Below are 14,372 nucleotides of genomic sequence, written 5' to 3' on the forward strand. Positions count from 1 at the left end.
AAACATTGAAAAATGCAAACCAAAAAAGTAACAATGAACAGATAACATTACAAAAACAAACAACAAAAACAGAATAAGATAAGAATGTTCTGGAAAGACTTGAAGAAGAACATCAATAGAATTTAGATTAACACAAGCTGAAACAGAATTTCAAAGAGAGATAGAACATACAATGGTCAAATTTAAAGCCTCTGAAGCTGGCCTGAAAGTGACAGGGAAAAGCAACTTGAACAGAATATAATATAGCTCCCAATAATTAGTGGAATTTGTAGGCATGTGAATAGATAAAGCTAGTCATTATGTATTTGATCCATACTTGGGGAATCTATTGAAAATTTGGGGGATCCAACTCCAGTAATCATTCATTTTTCAATGAAGGAGATGTTCTTAAATAATCAATCAAATTAAAAGAAAGTAAAACTCTGGATGTTGATGGATTGTGAAATGCCCTGACCTGCCAAAATGCCCAATCAACAGCTGCTCCTGCATGGTCTTTATGAGGCTTAACAGGGCTATTATTAGGCCATTTTATATTTGGTCCATGTCTAACTTCCATCCTTTTTCAAGCATGACAGAAGACTAATTGAAGGAGTTCAAAGGCATGCCACCAAATCCATCACAAATTTACAGATATACCATATGACAGAAGACTAGAGCAGCAGTTGCCAACCTTTGGACATTCATGGACCACTAAGTATGTCGTTTTTTATTTGGTAAACCACTAGCATGGATTTGGAAAAAAAGGTGCTGTAAATACATCTGTACATGATAATCAGAAAAGATATAATATATATATATATATATATATATATATATATATATATATATATATATATATATATATATATATATATATATATATATATATATATATATATATATATATATATATATATATATATATATATATATATATATATATATATATATATACATATATATCGATAGATATATATATGTGTGTGTGTATGACCCTTTCCAAGAAAGTGGTTCCTCAGTGAAACCACCTTTTCATATTTTTTTACCATGAACCGAAGGTGGTGAAAATAAGAAACCACTGTTCTAGCATATGCCTAGCAACGCTATCTGACGGGCAAAATTTTATAGGCAGCCTAATTGACAACTTGTGAGGGGACACCTAGTATTTCGATGGGACTACGTGCTGTTTTTAAGAAAAAGTAAGAAAGTTTAAAATACTTGGTAATTGTAGTATCTTTAATATTGTTTTCCTGCCAATTTGTTCTTTGTGTAGTAGAGTACGAGTTAGTAGCATCACTGTTTCATATATGAAGCACAATAAGGAGATATTGGACTTGATAGGCTGGTCTTCCCCGATAACCACCTTGCAACATATGCAAAAAAGTTGTTACTTGTTTTTTTTGTTTTTTTTTTAGTGGTTTGAGCTTGAGACCACTTCAGCAGCTTGACAAAAAAAAAATGAAACTCGAGCAATTTACACAAAACTCAGTCTAGCATCTAAAATATTAAATTAAATTTTCTCTTTTTCAGGTAAATCGTTATGGCACGCCGTTTTTTGTGGACACGGATATCTCAAAGTTATTTGATGAATTACCTTCAAATCCAGAATCCGAACTTGACATGTCATCAGAGGATGATGCTGACGATTGGCTACCGGACCTTCCAGCTTTAAATGCCGAATCATTGAGCAGCTTACTGGCTTGAGAGCTATCATCAAGTGATTACGAAACCGATAATCAAGTGGATGGAGTAACGGAAGCAAACGACCAGCCAGAAGTAAGTAAAAACAAATATTCTCCTCCCCTTGGAGTTATAGTGAAGAAGTGGAATAAGACATTTGAAGTCAAAGATGTCGAGCCCAAACCAAAACATTAGGAAACCAAAACATCTTCTTTCTTCTTCAGCAACCTTTTAAGAAAATCGAAATATATTTTCTTGTGATTATTATCTCTTCTAATCAGCAGTTGTACCCAACCAATTCTGCTCAAGACATCCTCAGGGCTATACTGTGGTGTTTATCCTCCCCCATAGTATAGTGCAGACGGTTTGATATCATCTTTTTTCCCTTCTTGTTTTAGTTTTATTTCTGTGTTTAAAGCTTTTTCCAATAGGCAATGATTAGAAGTCCTCCAAAAAAAAAAGTCCCCCCAGATCCCAAATCAAATTCCAGTGAAAGTGTCATAGTGAAAGATACCCATCCTGGCTGGTCAAGCACCCTATCTCAAAGTTTTAATGATAGCTCCAAATCAGAGAATAGGAAAATGATACGTGTAGGGGCTAATGTAACCATAGATGATAATGGGTTTCAAGAGGTCCTCTCTAGAAGTTCTAAAAAAAGGAAAAAAATCTCCCCAATTAAAAGCATTTTCCCTCTCCCTGCCCAAGATCCTCCCTCCAAAAACTTAGGAATTTACCTTAAAATTACTCCCACTACCCCCTGTGAAATAAAAATAATCACTGCAATAAGAGTTGCAATTTTTAAATTGATAAAATCAATGTTCTCTCTTAACATTGACTGTGATTGATTTCTGCTAATAGCTGTTGAAGATCAGAAATCAGCAGATACAATAATTAACCTTAAATCCCTTCTGATTATCCCAATTATTGCATCTAATTTGAACACATAAAAATAACCAACAAAAATTGAAGTTTATAATGTTCCCCCAAATATATCTACTCAGGAGTTAAAAGAAGGCCTTTCAGATAGGGCTGGAAACACAATCCCAGTTGAGGATGTTACCCAACTTGGAAAACCTAACTCTAATGGCCTAAAAACTAGTAGATCCTTCTTATTCACACTGAAGGATAAAATTGATATCCCAGAAAAATTATTCCTATTTGGGCAAATCAAACCACACAAGGAATACAAACCTAAGCCTATTCAGTGTCAGAAGTGTTTCAAACTGGGACACACAACAAACAAATGCAATGAAATTCTCCAAGAGTGTAGTAATTGTAAATCTTTCCATCCTAAAGAGCTGACAACTTGCAACAACACCCAGCCTACATGCATCAATTGCAAAGGCCCACATGAATCTACAAATAAATCATTATGCCCTGCATACAAGAAAAGAGCTCTAACACTCCAAATATCAACAGAGAAGGCCATCCCATACCCCTTCTCAGCAATGGAAGCAAATGCTGCCCAACAATACCAAATAAAGCCTGTAATGAAACCAACCAAAACCCCCAAGTCAAATGCCCCCCATGCCTCACGCCCCCCATCTCCCACACCATCTTCTAAGCCCCCGAGCGCCAATCCCGATCAGACGGACTCACCAAGCCAACAAGCCTCCTTGTCCGGTGAGATGAGGCCAGCCTGGCCCTCCCTCCCAAGAAGAAACAAACCAGAAACACTACCAGGAATCAATCCCTTAACCTACAAACAGGATGCACTACCAAAAATGCAATCCCTATGCTTATTCATTCTAAACTGTAATGCAGTTCAGGCCATGAACATACATCCACTACAGAAAACAAAAATTATTGCAGAATTGGCAAAAATCTACATCCCAGATGATATGCTCATTCAAGCAAAAAAAGATCTTGCTTTACTGTTAACAAAGCTGAACATTGATACACAGTCATATGAAGAAAAAATCAACAACACAACATTTATCAATACTCCAATGGAATGTAAGATCACTCACAGAAAATAAGCTAAATGAACTAATATCATTTATGAATAATAATTCAATTAATATTGCTTGCCTCCAGGAAACTCATTTAACCCAAAATCAACAAATTAAGTCTCTGGGATATACTATCATGAGAAAGGATAGATCTTCAGAGAGAAAAGGAGGTGGTGTAGCTTTATTAGTTAATAATAATATAAAATTTTGTGGCATCAAATTTCCAGATTTTGAAAATGATGTTGATGTAATTGGTATAAGTGTTTGGCTGAATAATTTAAAAACCTACATAATAAGCTTTTATAACCCTAATGGCCAAACTACAGATGCCAAGGATTTCTTTAATTAAATAAATAATTCTAATATGTTAAAAAATATCATTATTTGTGGTGATTTCAACACCCACAGCCTTTTGTGGGGGAATAAACCAGCAAATAAAGCTGGTAAATTTATTGAGCATATGACTTCAAATAATAATGAATTAGTTGTTGCTACCCCTCCAAACCTGAATACTTATTTCAACCCCAAAACTGGCAATTTCTCCACAATTGACCTACAAATTGTGTCTTTAAATTTTTTGAACAAAATTTACATAAATAAAATTGATAGTCTATGTACAGACCACTTTGCTATAGTTTGCTCCCTAAATGAACCTGCTGAAACTTTATCTCATACATCCAAATATATCAACACTAAAGCAAATTGGTCTATTTTCCAAAATAAGCTAAATGATGAAATTACAAGTTTCACCCAAAGTTCATGCATTTCTAACACAACAGTTGACACACATGCTGAAGCGTTGACATCTTTACTAATAAATACAGCTAATCATGCTATCCCCAGGACAACACCTAAGAAAACATTCCCTAAACAAATTCCTAAAGCATGGTGGACAAATGAGTGCCTAAATAAATGGAGGATAAAAAAGGCAGCTAGGACAGAATTCATAAAAAAACCAACACCTACTACATATTTAAAAAATTACAAGCAGAATCTAATCTAAAAAGGACTATAATAGATGCTAAATATAAATACTGGAATAATTTTGCAAATAATCTCTCCAGAGAAACAAATGAGCCAATTATACATAAAGTCATAAGCCACATAAGTGGGAAAAAGACTTCTCCCAACCCACTCCTGTATGAGCTTATACATAATAATACCCATTATGACAATGATAATGAAAAGGCTAACCTATTTGCAACTCTTTTTGTTAATAAGCTAACATAAAATAATCAAAGCAAACTGTCCACAATTCCTATGAACCCTAGTTACCAACCCCGCCCAGGATCCGAGTACATAACTAATCCATTTTCAATCCAGGAATTGAATAATGCAATACATCATATTAGGTCCAAAACTAGCAGTAGCTATGACAATATACACCCTACATGGATAAAGAATCTCACACCTTCATACAAACAAGAACTGCTAAATTGTTATAATCACGCTTGGGCATCTTCTAGGTTCCCCAATATATGGAAATGTTCGTCCCTCCTACCAATCCTAAAGAAAAATAAACCAAAAGATAACCCTGAGTCTTATAGGCCCATAATGATTATACCTGTGATGGGGAAAATAATGGAGAAAATGATTTATCACAGACTCCTCTGGTTTGTTGAGAAAAATAACATGATCCCACACACTCAAACTGGATTCAGGAAATACCACTCCTCAACAGATGCTTTCATTTTGCTAACAAATGCAATAAATGAATCTTTCTCAAAAAATAATATCCTAGTGGCAGCTTTCCTAGATTTTGAAGGAGCTTATGACAATGTGAACCACCAAATCCTTTTAAATAAACTTGCAAACCTTGGAGTACCTCCTAAGCTAGTATCCTTTATTAAATCCTTCATAGAAGTGCGAAGTTTCATTGTTTGTGTTGGTTCAGCCTCTTCACCCCAAAAGACAATTTCCAAAGGCCTACCTCAGGGAGCAGTCCACAGTTGCCTCCTTTTTGCCCTATATCTCTGGGACATGAACCTACCCCACACGAATCTACAATATGCTGATGATCTGGTGCTATGGTCATCTGGCAACACCTTTCAGATAGCACAGTCAAATCTGCAAAAGTCACTTTTCCAGTTTGAAAAATTCTCTCAACATTCAGATTTACCCATTGCACCCACCAAGTCAAAAATAATCCAGTTTCACCGGAAGAGAAACCATGTTAATGCAAAACTAACTCTAAATAAAACAACTATTCCAGAAGATAATAATATTAATTACCTAGGTCTCATGCTTGACCAACAACTTAATTTCCACCTCCACATTTCAAACACAATATAAAAATGTTATAGAAAAGCAAATATACTAAAAAGACTTCTTTCCACACCCTGGGGTTGTCAGGAGAAAACCTTACTCCAGTTTTATAAATCACATATAAGACCCCATATTGACTATGGGCTCATTGTCTATGGTGCATGTGCAAAGACCCAGATGCAAAAAATTGAAACGACACAAAATGATATAATACGTCTCATATTTGGTCTTAGGAAACCCACAAGCACCAAGTTTCTGCTTATGGAGAGTGGATTAACAACAATCAGGGAGAGACGTAGCTTTCTCTTGATAAAACATCTTACAAAAATTGAATCAAATAGCTCACACACATTACATAATTGGTTAAGAAATCCAGCCATGTATAGAGGTATTGCAGATGAGTATGCCAATATTTAAAAGAAGTTCCCTGTACCAGCAAAGTCTATTGCACCTACTTTCCCCCAATCCCCTCCATGGACTTGGTCATTTCCCATAATAAATACTGAATTTTCAAAATGGAATAAAGATTTAACCCCCATTGCTTTTGTCCAGAAAAAATTTGCAGAACTTAATACAATTACCTATAAAAATCACTTCCAAATATTTGTTGATGGGTCAAAAATGGATGAGAAAGTTGCAAGTGGTGATTTCCTTCCTCACCTGAAAATTGCAATGGGAGAGAGATTATTTAATAATTTATCTATAATGTCTGCTGAGTTAAATGCCATAATCATGGCATTAGAATACCTTAAGCAAAACCAATCTTTGATTAAAAATTCGAATAATATTATCATCTATTCTGACTCTTTATCAATCCTTGATTTGCTGGCCTCAGCTCCTCAATATATTTTGGACATTGACACTTATCATTGTCTCAGTATTATTGATAATCTTGCTTCAAGTGGCATAAAAACTTACTTTCAGTACATTCCTAGCCACTCTGGCATAAGTGGTAATCATCAGGTTGATGAAATAGCAAAAAATGCTATAAATATTGACCAGCCAAGTGGGAGACCAATCCCAATTAGAGATATTTACCGATGGAGGCTATCAGATATTAATTTTAATAAGATTAATCCTATCCTTTCCCCCTTTCCCAATAAGTATCTTTCTAAAATTTATCATAGAATTCGTTCTGGAACAAATGGACTAAATTTCCTTGCATTCTCATATAAGCTTTCTAATTCAAGTGGTTCAAGTCCCCTGTCCCCTCTTTGCAGGCATTGTAATATGAATAATGAAACAATTGACCATTGCCTATTTGAATGTAATATGCTGACGTCTGCACAACATACCTTGCTTTGTAAACTGTTAAAATGCTTCAAACACCACAAAATCCCACTATCAGCCAAGAGCCTAGCCAACTGTACCTGCACACAGAGCATAGAAATCGACATCTATCATCTTATATTTGAACTCCTAGAGTCGAAAGATCTGCTGAAAGATATCTGAATATATCTAATAAATATGAGGCAATCAAGCCAGTAGCTCTGTAGCCCACAGAGTGAAGCAAAAGGAAAAGGGCTAAATAGTTATACTGAAAAGCCCGCCTGCTGTTAAATAGAAGAAGAAGAAGTCGAGCGCTTCACTGAGTCCATGGGCCCCATTTGAAGAGAATCTTTACATAACCCAGTTGATTTTTTCCTTGAGCTGTTTGATCTTAATCTGAATGACCACATCGTATTTCAGACGAACGTATATGCTACTCAGAAAGGTGTTTTGTTCACCCCAATTGCACGAGATGAAATGAAAGTTTTTTTTAGCAATAAACATTCTTATGGGTGTCAAGACAGTACCATCTTATCGAGATTTCTGGTCAAGTCACGATGAACTCAGAGATAATTACATCTCTGGTCTGATGAATATAAGCCGTTTCAGCTTGCTTCTTGCTCATGTGCATCTGAGTGATAATTTGATCTTACCCCAGAAAAGAAGTAGCAACCATGACAAGCTCTCAAAAGTACAAAAAGTACAAGATCAGACCTCTGATTGCCAAACTAGACTCAAGCTTTTGCAGGACTTACAAGCCTACCAAAGAACAGGCCGTCAACGAAAGTATGGTCAACTTCAAAGGACGCATTACTTTCAAACAGTACATGCATATGAAGCCCACAAAACAAGGCTACAAGATCTGGGTCAGAGCACACATGCACGGTTTTGTTTGTGATTTTCAAGTATACACTGGGGAGTTAGCTGACACTACCGAGTTTGGACTTGTAGAACGAGTAGTTATAGATCTTACGACGGGATTGGAAGGCAAAAATTATCACATTTATTTTGACAATTTCTTCAGTTGAGTAACCCTCATTGAAAAAATGAAGAACAACAAGCTCTACTGCTGTGGTACAGTTCGTGCAAACCGTAAAGGTCTACCCAAACTTAAAGTCAAAAAAGAGCTGAGACAAGGGGACTCAGACTGCACTGTAAGGTCAGATGGAGTCCACTGTGTACACTGGAAAGACAAACGATGTATATAACTACTTTTGACAATTCATAAAGGAGGAGAAGTGACACAGACCAGAAGGAAGGAGAAAGATGGATCTATTACCCAAGTTGTATGCCCAAACGTGGTCGTCGATTACAACAGGTTTATGGGCTGCGTTGACAAAGCTGATATGTTGAAGTCTCTCTATGCAATAGACAGAAAAAGCAGAAAGTGGTGGCACCGCCTACTGTGGCACTTTGTCAACACTACAATGGTCAATGCCTTTGTCTTGTTCAAGTTGTCCACTATACCAGATGCTAACAAGATGACGTTGAAAGACTTTAGATGTCGCATTGTCACTGGTTTGGTTGGAAATTATTCATGCAAGGGCAAGAGAGGTCAGCCATCCAGATAATTGGACGTTATCCCAAAATTCAAGCCTTAAGTTCGTCCAGAAAAGAGATTGGATCAATAAAAGCACTTACCTGTTCAAGAATACTTCAAGAAGATGTGCCCCATGTGGTACAAAGATTGGTACAAAGATTGAGCCCCTTCACACAAAATGGCAGTGTTCAGTTTGCAAAGTTCCATTGTGCATGAACTACACAAAGAACTGCTTTAGTTATTTTCACCAGAATTGAGGTTTTTTCTGCACATGTGTCCAAGTGGTCTCCACCAGGCACCACCTTATATTTCATTACATAGTTGGAATAAATTTTTTTGAGTTCAATATTTGTTGGTTTCTAAGCCCAGGGACATAGGAAACGCACAAAAAAGCAGAATTTTCAGAAGATTTCATAATTTGTACTGGAAAGGGATAAGCAACGTTTTTAGTGTGATGGTTCCTCTTGTACATTTGACACCATGATGCGGAGTTTCAGTTTCAATGATGTTACAGAAAGAAGAACTGCATTCATGTCCAGCCGAGAGTGGTACAAAACTTTAATTACTGTCATAGATTAAACTGTTTTTCAAATAAATATATAGTTGAAAATTGAATCAAAATTTACATAGCTTCCTTCCTTAACTTATTTTTTAGAGAGACCCAAAAACAACCTTGTGATAAAGAGGGCTTTCTGTTTACTTTATCCTTAAATTGTCCTCTGTTAGATAAAGTGGATTTATTATCCACATATTTCCGGGTCCTGGATCTTCTTCCCTTGGGTCATAAAAATGAAAATATTATATTAGTGATTGTAAGTGCTTTTGAACAGTCAGTGATACCCCTTGACAGTTGAGATCCTTCTCTTCCATATATACATTAATATTTATAAATATTTGTACATGTTCATTTGCCAACCGCGTTTGCCCCTGTGATTTTCTACGAAAACCATCTATCTTTCCTCATAACATAAACACGTCCTTAAGTTGTCCTTTCAAAGATAATTTAGCTGATTTAATAGAGAAAAAAAGTTGCCAGGTGTGCCAACTTGGCTACCCTCATGATCATGATCAGACAAGAGTCCTTGAAATTTCTTATTATTTTACTGCAAAAAAAAAACTCGAATTTTTTCATGCAAGACAAATAGTCAGCTAAGTATTTTCCCCCCCAATAGCAACCTCACCTTAGAGTGAAGAAGAAGGTGAGTGCGCTAGGAGCCCATTTCTTTGCAGAGCATTTCTAGCATCTGAAGGTCCAGAGTTTTATGTCTAACTTCATTCACAAGTTTTATAGCACTGGATAATACTTTATTTATTTCTGGGGGCATTTTTGTATAATGCAATGGGTACACAAAATGTACTGCAGAGGGAAACAAGTCACATAATGGTTTTGAAGTCTAATTTTCTATATATATTCCTTATATTTTCAGTACAATATTCAATTTTTCATGCAAAGCATGGACCTCCCAATGGGTACAAGCCTTTCACCTTTTTTTACATGGAATTTATTGAAACCTCCACATTGAATACTTTTCTCTAAAACACTGGTTCTGGGGCTGGTTTGTTGATGATGTTATCTCTGTGTGGAATCATGGAGAGATAGAACTTAACACTTTTTTGTAACAGAGTTCACTGCTCCATCCTTCAATGTCTTGGGGACTGATGCCAGTTGTCAAACCCTGTTCTATCCGAAGTTGCAGTTGTGCAGTGGTGTCAGCTTTAAACTACAACAGAATGGCTTCTACCTACCTTGTGCTTACTGTTAACAAGTCAGTTTAAATTGCATCTCTTTAGCAAGCCTCTTCTACATCCTGTCACTGGATCATGCCTCAGTAATTACCACCATCAGTACAGAGTAGAAAAAATTCAGGATGAATCTCAACTTTGTTCCAAAGTGTAAATTGAGGCAATACCTTCTTCAAAAGTCTTCCTAAATATAAGATTTGCTACTATTCTAATTGCATTCTATCTCCCCACAATAATGCCAGGATATAGCCTTAAGGAATACACAAAAGTTTGCGGCTTTTGTTGATTGGCATTACTAATTGGGTCAATCTATGGTATAGAACAGGAATAAGAATGAGAAAGAAAAAAAGAAAGCTACCATTTGATTCACTATTCAATCATCTTTCCAAATAAAATAATCACTGCTGTCACAATATTGCCATACCCTCTGATGGGCCAGATACAGTCCTATGTTATATATGAGATTTTGTTGTTTTTATAAGATCTCTATTTCAAGCATGGCTTTATAAAAAAAAACTGTTGATATGAAATAAATACAAAAAAAAAGTTAAACCTACAAAATCAATAAACTTTTGTGCAGAGCTCAGGCTGGTTTCTGTGTATAGCTGGCAATATCCTAGTAGGGACTGAGGGCTGAAACATATTTGAAATGGTAATGATTATTATATATGGATAAAGCATTAAATTTGGAATCAAATAGTACTGTATATTTCTTTACTTCTTCTATTTGAATTGTATCAATATCATAAATTAACGATTTTCAGTATAATCTTGCACCAGGATTCCTTTTCTGAAATTTTTTTAAAAAGAGTGTGAAACCCCTCTAAAATGATGCTATTTGGAAAAGGTTTCAGGCTCTATAAAATTCCCCCAACTTTGTTTTCATAATAATATTTTAGTACTAAGATTAATGAAAATAATAATTACCATTCCTGAATCAACTATAAATGGCAATTTTTCACACTAAACAGTTTTTTTTAGAAACACGTTTTTAAACTTTTGGTTACAATGAGCTGTTTTGAGCCCTTTTAATCCCTTTGAGAGCTTAAAGTGTGATTTCCCTGAGATGCAATTATTGAACTTGGAAAGAGCATAAAAAGGTATCACACAATGTATTTACTTTCATCCTAGCTAAATTATGTCAAAATGTAAATATTTACCTAGCCAACAGCCCTAGAAATATAACTGTTTGTTGTTCCCTCTTTGTCCTATTACCTTAAATTGCAGCTACGAGCAATCTAAGGATTTCTCCTTGTAGAGCTCTGGAATTATGATTAATTGTATGCAAGAATCACTGGTGACCAGGTGCTGCTCCATTTCCAATGGCATTCTAATTAAATTTACAATCTTTGGAGGACCACTAAGCATCTAGCCTTTGTTTAAAAACATCAACGCATTCAGCAGTAACAGTTTCATAAAAAGATTTGTTACTATTGTTGAGACTGCGTGTTGATAAGAATTTGAGTATGGACTCTAGATGTTGTTAACTGCTTGACAAGTTTCAGTTGATGACCCCTAGTTCTGAATTTGTGATAACAGCAGGGAATAATGCTGGGAGAATATTATCCCTCAATAACTTATAGGCTAAAATGGCATCCCCTCTATTTCTCCTGTATAAAAGTGCAGGGAGATTCAACTTTGATAGTCTTACAGGATAGAAAATCTCTTGCACGCCAGATATGACTTTGGTGGCATGTCTCTGGACATCTTCAAGAATTTTTATATCTTTTTTTAAATATGGAGAGGCCAGTGACATTCCAACTTCAAGCATAAGATGCACAAGTCCCTTATAAAGAAGACTGATGACTTTAGAGGAACAAGTGGAGATGGTATGCTTAATCAAGCCCAAAGTTGAACTAGGCCCTGCAGTAGATCTCTTGGCATGTGTGCTGAATTTTAATTTGTTGTCAATAGTGACACCAAGATCTTGCTCATAATTAACAGAGAAGAGTGGGTGGCCTAAGAAAAATAAGAGCGGCATGGATTCTGTTTGCCAAAGTGAATGATATGGCACTTGGCAACATTGAATTCAAGAAGCCAGGCCTCTGCCCAGTGACCCAGCAGATGAAAATTATTTTGTAGCAGGGAATGATCTTCACAGGACAAAGCTGGTCCAGGAAGCTTCAGGTCATCTGCATAAAGAGTTGAGTTACTGATGATAATGGAAGGAGCATCATTAATGAAAATATTAAATAATGTAGGACCCAAGACACTTTCCTGAGGAACTCCACTCAGAACACACATTGAGGAAGAAAGAATATGATCTCCAGTCATCAAACAACTGAACACATTGGTTTTGCAAGTAAAGAAAATCAAGGATCCAAAGCAGGGATTTCTCTTCAAGCTTAACTATGGACAATTTAATTGCAAGTTGATTGTGACACACTTTGTCAAAAGCTTCAGAAAAGTCAAGCAGAACCCCGTCAGCAGGAATCCCTATATCAAGCAACTTGGTGATGTGATCATATGATTCAAGGAGATTGATGTCAACAGATCTTCCAGAACGAAAGCCATGTTCTTAACTGTGTAAAACATTATTTGCTTCAAGGTGTTTAACAACTGCAGAATTAATTATTCTTTCAAGAACCATAACAGCTGCTGATGTCATGCTAATTGGTCAATAATGTTCAGCAAGGTCCTTTCTACTTTTTTTAAAAATAGGAATACTATGTGTAGTTTTCCAATACTGAGGGAGTCTAGAAAGATTTAATGATAATTTGAACAGCAGGGAAAGAGGTTGACACAAGACTGTACAACATTTGTGTAGGATATGTGGGTGAATGCCGTCTGGGCCAGCAGATTTATTCAGTTTGAGGGATGTCAGTTCCTTTAGAACTAAAATATATGTAATCAGAATTGGTTCCATATTATGTGATACATCACATAAGGGAGGTGTAGGATATACAATACTGGGGTTGGACAAAAAAACAGAAAAGAAATATTGATTGAAAATTTCAACTTTCAGTTCAGGATCAGCAACTGATTTACTATCATGCAGGATATCCAGGATTGTGCGTCTGCTGCTACATTTTTGAGTGGCATAATGCAAGAAAGATTTAGGGTTAACCTTAACTTCCTCAAACCTTCTCTTCAATACCTTTATTTGGTTTGTTGTTTAATTACAAAAGGATTTGAAGACTAGATAATTTTCTGTGGTCATTTTTTCTATAATGGTTCCATGCTCTGTGTTTCCTATTGATTAGCTTACTAGTTTTAGTAGTCAAAAAAGGTAAACTCTTTGCCTGTTTTACCTGAAAAGTTCTGGTGCATGACTTTTCAACATTTAGAATTTCCGTTTTTACATTTGACCAACTCTCCTTGACATCATCAGTAATAAGCTTTTTCCAGTTGACTTTGGCAAGTTTTTCAGAGACTATTTTGTAGTTAACATACTTTTGTTGCTTAGAGGAAGGCTGAATGGTAGGTAGACATAACTTTGAAATAATTACAACATGGTCACTGTTACCAACAGGTGTGGTTATAACATCCTTAGGGTTACTGAGCATGACCAGATCAAGAATGTTGGAGACTTGACCCTCCCTGAAACGAGTTGGTTGTGAAATTCTTTGACAGAGGGAATTATCAGAGAGGGCAGACAAAAAAGGAGAATCTCTATTACAAAAAACAGATCCATCAATCTACTGGATTTCAGAAAGATTAAAGTCCCCCATAAGGACAAGATCATAGATGGCAAAATTGGTCATCATATGAGACAACATGGCAGCCAAATTTGATTCTGAGTTCATAAAACATGGAGCACTGGGGCTTCTACAAACAACACTCACTATAATTGAAGTTCTTTGATTGTGTAATTTAATCCACGCAGACTCAATTCTATCAGTATTCAGAGAATTGAGTTGAATGAGACTAACATTTAGTCCATATCTTATATAAAGGCACACTCCTCGGTGGCAGAGTGGGGAATTCAGGTTAGAAAATAGTTG

At 35.9% G+C, this 14,372-nt stretch overlaps 2 protein-coding genes across 7 annotated transcripts in view; one reads left to right on the plus strand and one right to left on the minus strand.

Moving 5' to 3' along the window:
* The window catches only part of LOC148949414 (queuine tRNA-ribosyltransferase accessory subunit 2), a 120,018-nt gene that overhangs the window by 96,603 nt on the left and 9,043 nt on the right, over positions 1–14,372 (minus strand). Inside the window, exon 1 of one of the 3 annotated variants that reach the window (XM_089093431.1) lies at positions 10,986–11,065. The exons of the other annotated variants lie outside the window; for them this stretch is intronic. The gene's annotated coding sequence lies outside the window, so the exon portion shown is untranslated. Of the gene's footprint in view, positions 1–10,985; positions 11,066–14,372 lie in introns of those variants that run through there. 3 annotated transcript variants of the gene reach the window in all.
* LOC148949415 (uncharacterized) overlaps positions 1–14,372 on the plus strand; it is a 159,799-nt gene that overhangs the window by 60,069 nt on the left and 85,358 nt on the right. For all 4 annotated transcript variants that reach the window (XM_089093439.1, XM_089093435.1, XM_089093437.1 and 1 more), the window contains exon 2: positions 568–694. The gene's annotated coding sequence lies outside the window, so the exon portion shown is untranslated. The remainder of the gene's footprint in view (positions 1–567; positions 695–14,372) is intronic.

This window comes from Artemia sp. Qi Xiang Cuo, chromosome 8 (assembly GCF_049724085.1).
Source record: "Artemia sp. Qi Xiang Cuo chromosome 8, ASM4972408v1, whole genome shotgun sequence".
In the NCBI taxonomy this organism is placed as follows: Eukaryota; Metazoa; Arthropoda; class Branchiopoda; order Anostraca; family Artemiidae; genus Artemia; species Artemia sp. Qi Xiang Cuo.